This window comes from Arachis stenosperma, chromosome 9 (genome assembly GCF_014773155.1).
Source record: "Arachis stenosperma cultivar V10309 chromosome 9, arast.V10309.gnm1.PFL2, whole genome shotgun sequence".
In the NCBI taxonomy this organism is placed as follows: Eukaryota; Viridiplantae; Streptophyta; class Magnoliopsida; order Fabales; family Fabaceae; genus Arachis; species Arachis stenosperma.
Genome location: NC_080385.1, coordinates 7,029,296 through 7,035,295, shown reverse-complemented (window position 1 = coordinate 7,035,295; position 6,000 = coordinate 7,029,296).

Sequence of the window (6,000 nt, the reverse complement as noted above, 5' to 3'; positions counted from 1 at the left end):
AAGCCGCAGCGACTACTGCGAGTACCATAAAATATATGGTCACTCCACCAACGACTGTTACGACCTCAAAAATGTGATAGAAAAGCTGGCCAGAGAAGGTCGGCTTGATAGATATCTCATGGAAAGGTCGGACACTCACTGGAAAAGAAAGCGAGATGACATGGATAGAAGAGATCCACCACCGCAGACTCCAGAGAGGCATATTCATATGATCTCGGGAGGATTTGCGGGAGGGGGCCTCACTAAATCCTCTCGCAAAAGACATCTCAAAAGAGTCTATCAAGTCGAGGAAGAGACACCCGACTTCCCTACTATCTCATTCACAAAAGAAGATGGGCAAGGGATAATTCCCGGGCATGATGATCCCGTGGTGATAACTATGATCCTAGCCAATGCTCATCTCCACAGAACCCTAGTAGACCAAGGAAGCTCGGCGGACATCCTTTTCAAGCCCGCCTTCGACAAGCTAGGGTTAGATGAAAAAGAGCTGAGAGCCTACCCCGACACCCTATATGGATTAGGGGATACGCCAATAAAGCCACTGGGATTCTTACCCCTTCACACCACTTTCGGAAGAGGGGAAAAATCAAGGACTCTGAGCATAGACTTCATAGTCATTGATGAAGGGTCAGCCTATAATGCCTTAATCGGCAGGACTACCCTTAATCGCCTCGGAGCGGTGGTATCCACTCCCCACCTTTGCATGAAATTCCCGACTTCAGCGGGAATAGCAACGGTAAGAGGAGATAAAAAATTGGCGAGGAAGTGCTATAATGAAAGCCTAAACTTGAGAGGAAAGGGCAAAGAAGTCCACACCATAGAGCTCGGCTGCGCAAGGGCCAGAGAAGAATTGCGACCACAACCGGGAGGAAAAACCGAGGAGATACAGGTTGGTAAAGAGGAAGGGAAAAACACTCACATAGGAGCCAACCTAGGGGAAACTCTAAAACAAGGGTTGACTAAGCTCCTAAGAGAAAATTCCGATCTCTTCGCCTGGAAGGCCTCCGACATGCCCATGATTGATCCCGAGCTCATGTCCCACAAACTCTCGGTTTACCCAGGGTCCCGACCTGTACAACAAAGAAGACGCAAACTCGGGCCGGAGCGAGCCCTAATAGTAGAAGAGCAAGTACAGGCGCTCTTGGAAGCCGGCTTTATTAGAGAGGTCAAATACCCAACATGGCTAGCCAACGTAGTACTAGTCAAAAAACAGAATGGTAAATGGAGAATGTGTGTCGACTATACCGACTTGAATAAGGCATGTCCTAAGGACCCTTATCCCCTACCAAGTATTGATACCCTGGTGGACTCTAGCTCGGGGTATCAATACTTATCATTCATGGACGCCTACTCGGGATATAACCAAATCCCGATGTACGAGCCCGACCAAGAGAAAACATCTTTCATCACACCAAAGGCAAACTATTGCTATGTGGTCATGCCATTCGGATTAAAGAATGCAGGAGCCACATACCAACGGTTGATGAATAAAGTGTTTTCCCCCCACCTAGGGAGCTTGATGGAAGTATACGTCGACGACATGCTAGTAAAGACCAAGGAAGAGGTCGACCTCTTAACCGACCTCTCACAAGTCTTCGACACTATAAGGTTGCATGGGATGAGACTAAATCCCGCAAAATGCGCCTTCGCGGTTGAGGCAGGAAAATTTCTAGGGTTCATGTTAACACAGAGGGGGATTGAAGCCAATCCCGATAAATGCAGAGCCATCCTAGAAATGAAAAGCCCGACTTGTTTGAGAGAGGTTCAACAGCTCAACGGCCGACTTGCAGCCCTCTCAAGATTTTTGGCAGGATCGGCACTAAAATCCCTCCCACTATTTTCCTTATTAAGGAAGGGATGCCAATTCGAATGGACTCCGGAATGTGAGGAGGCGTTCCAAGAGTTCAAAAGGTTCTTAAGCCAACCTCCTATCTTAACTCGACCAATACCGGGAAAAGACCTTGCCCTATACTTATCCATAGCAAACAGGGCTGTCTCATCAGCCCTGATCAGAGAAGACGAGGTCGGACAACACCCGGTCTATTTCATCAGTAAGGTACTACAAGGCCCTGAACTAAGGTACCACAAACTTGAAAAGTTTGCCTACTCCTTAGTGATAGCCTCACGAAGGTTACGACCTTACTTCCAGGCTCACACAATAAGAGTCCGCACAAACCAACCCATGAAGCAAATCCTCCAAAAGACGGACGTTGCAGGGAGAATGGTTCAATGGGCGATAGAGCTCTCCGAGTTTGATTTGAGATATGAAACTCGGACAGAAATTAAAGCTCAATGCCTCTCCGACTTCATCGCAGAATATGCAGGAGAACAAGAGGAAAAGCCGACTACATGGGAACTCTATGTAGACGGATCCTCCAACAAAACAGGGAGCGGCGCAGGCATAATATTGGCAGATGAAAAAGGAACCCAGATAGAGGTCTCCTTAAAATTTGAATTTCCGGCTTCAAACAATCAGGCAGAATATGAAGCCTTGATCGCCGGATTAAAATTAGCAGAAGAAATTGGTGCTACAAAGGTGATGATCTACAGTGACTCACAGGTGGTAACCTCCCAAATAAGCGGAGAGTATCAGGCAAAGGACCCCAATATGAAAAGGTACTTAGAAAAAACCTTGGAACATCTTGGGCACTTTGCGGAAACCGAGGTCAAACACATAACTCGGGATCTGAACAGCAGAGCAGATGCCCTATCCAAGCTAGCAAGCACCAAACCAGGGAGGAACAATAGAAGCTTGATTCAAGAAACTCTCCAAGAACCCTCGGTAGCAAAAACAGAAGATAAACAAGAGACACTTGAGGTAGTCGGTTTAAACCTCGGATGGATGAATCCCTTAGTCGAGTACCTAAAATTCGACATCCTCCCTAAAGAGGAAAAAGAAGCTAAAAAGATCCGAAGGGAAGCACAGCATTATACTTTGGTGAGAAATGTCCTCTACCGAAGAGGGATATCAACACCATTGTTAAAATGCGTACCGACCTCAAGAACCGCCGAGGTGTTGGAGGAAGTACATAGCAGGATCTGCGGAAATCATCTCGGAACAAGGTCACTAGCCGGAAAAATAATCCGAGCAGGATTCTACTGGCCGACCTTGCAAAAAGATGCCACAGACTTTGTGAAAAAGTGCCAACCATGCTAAATGCATGCAAATTTCCACGTAGCTCCACCAGAAGAGCTCATCAGTATTACTTCTCCCTGGCCCTTCGCGAAATGGGGAATGGACTTGTTAGGTCCTTTTCCCCAAGCACCAGGACAAGTCAAATACTTGATTGTGGGAATAGATTACTTCACAAAGTGGATAGAAGCAGAACCGTTAGCCACTATCACCGCTCAAAAAAGTCGCAGGTTCCTCTACAAAAACATCATCACGAGGTATGGAATACCTTACTCCATCACTACAGACAATGGAACCCAATTCACCGATGCCACCTTCAGAAATCTAGTAGCCAGTCTGAAAATCAAGCACCAATTCACCTCGGTGGAGCACCCACAAGCCAATGGGCAAGCCGAGGCAGCTAACAAGGTCATACTGGCAGGATTAAAGAAAAGACTACAGGGAGCAAAGGGAGCTTGGGCTGAAGAGCTCCCCCAAGTGTTATGGGCTTATAGGACAACTCCTCAATCCGCCACAGGAGAAACACCCTTCCGACTAGTCTATGGCGTGGAAGCCATGATTCCAATAGAAATCAATGAGCAAAGCCCAAGGGTAATTCTTCACGACGAGGTCGGTAATGTACGAGGACACAAAGAGGAGCTCGACTTGCTCCCCGAAGTCCGTGAAAGTGCCCAAATAAGAGAAGCTGCGCTAAAGCAAAGAATGACTACAAGGTACAACAAGAAAGTCATTCGAAGAACATTTGCTACAGATGACTTGGTCCTAATCAGAAATGATATTGGAGTCAATAAATCGGGAGAAGGAAAACTCGCCGCAAATTGGAAGGGACCATACAAAGTCAAAGAAGTCTTAGGAAAAGGTTATTATAAAGTAACCGACCTAAATGGCACTGAGCTACCGAGGTCGTGGCATGCTTGTAATATGAAAAGGTACTACAGTTAAAAGCGAACTCTACTCCCTGATGTACTCTTTTCCCAACTCCATGATTTTTTCCCAAAAAAGGGTTTTTTCTGGAGAAGGGTTTTTAACGAGGCATCATAGTAGGGACTAAGGGAAAAATAGGCTGTCAAGACCCTTAGTAGCAAAAGAAGGTACCTCCCCAATCAATAAAGATATTTTTCATTCATAATATCTCTTATAAATATCCTGCTTTATTTTTCTAAGTCCTTCTACGAAACGCGCCGACTTAAGCTCGACAAAACGTGAAAATCCCATGAATCGACCTAGATGGTCGTCAGGATAAAACGACGAGGTACAAGTCGGTGTAAAGAGGTTATATAAGTCGATCGTAAAAGCTCGGGAACTAACCCGACTCATAAGTCGGAACGAGACCCCGAGTAGGAAAAACTTGGAAATACTTCGATCCATAGATCGGAGTATAAACCCGAGTAAAAGAAAAACGCATCGCAAAAATAACCTAAGTCATAAGAACTCACTAAAACAAAAAGCTGAGTATGAGGAATAATAAAAGAGATATGAAAACCTAAGAAGAAGTTTAAAGGGCATCCCAAAAAAGTCCTTAAACGAGAAAGTCCGAAAGACAAACAAACAAAAAGGTTTCAGAAGGAGATCAAAAGGATTGTCAAAATATCGAAAAACATACACGCATAGGGTGACTCAAAACGCACAAAGGTAACTCAAAACCCTTATCCAAAAAAGGGGGCATTCACTTTTTGTTTAAAAAATCCTTATCCAAAAAAGGGCACAGATCAGAATATTTTGTTTACGGCCTTAAAAGGCCAAAGGGAAATCGTTCACACAACCAACAATAATGAGTAAGATTAAAAAAGGGGGGACTCACAGGCCGAGCCCCCATATAGCCATAAAAATAAAGTTATTTTTTCAGAGGAGTAGAGGAATCACCACCGCCAGGACCAGGAGGAGGAGCTGAAGAGGAAGTCGGAGGAACGGAGGACGAACTCGGAGGATCTCGGGGAGGAGACTCAATAATCCTCTGCCCCCGAGTCCTCAAATCTGACTCGGAAACAACCTCGGGGGCAGGAGGATAAACGATGGCGTCGTCAATAACCACCTTGTCAGGATGTAGAGGAGAAAGATCCAAGTCGGGAGCGATAACTCTGACTTGTTCTAGGAAAATTCTCCAAGACTCCTCGGCACCATCGGCAATAGAGTCCTCCAACTCGGCATATGCGTTCCGAGAATTCAGCAAGTCCTTCCTCACGGCCACAATATCCTGAAATAAACTGTGGTAGCTGTCTTGTGCCGTTTTCCTCAAATTCGCCTCCAAAGTACATTGAGCCCGCAGCTTACCCTCCTCCTCCTTAAGGTGATCCCTCTCCTTCCTCAACCTATCTCTCTCCTCCTTCAACTCCTTCTCATGTTTTTCAAAAATAAGAAGTCTCCCCTCCAACTCCTCAACCCTCGAGGATGCACCCAAAGAGCTAAGGGGAGCCTTCTCAAAAATGTCCAAAAGTTTGCCACAAACACCCGCCGCCCTAAAACTCTCCTCAGCCATGGTGGTAAGGTGGTTTCGAACAGAAACATCATCCATACTGATAAAAGGATAGATGTTCTTTCGGACGAATGCCATAGCATCCGCCTTAACCCCACCATCAAAAGAAGAAGAGCCAGACTCTGGAGCCTTACGCTTCTTCTTCTCGGGCTCAGAGAGAATTTGGGCAGAAGGGGGTGGTCGAGACAAACTTGAGGAAGAAAGGACAATGGGTTGAGAGGGAGTGCCAGTATTTTTGGGAGGAGGGGGAGGAGGAGGAGGAGAGGTGATCGCCCTGGCACCACCAGACCTAGCCCGGGACTTCGCCTTAGCCTCCTGAACCCTTTGGTAAGCCTCCTGAGCATTCTTCTTTGCCATATCTACAAGAAAAACAACCAACAGTCATAAGTCGGTA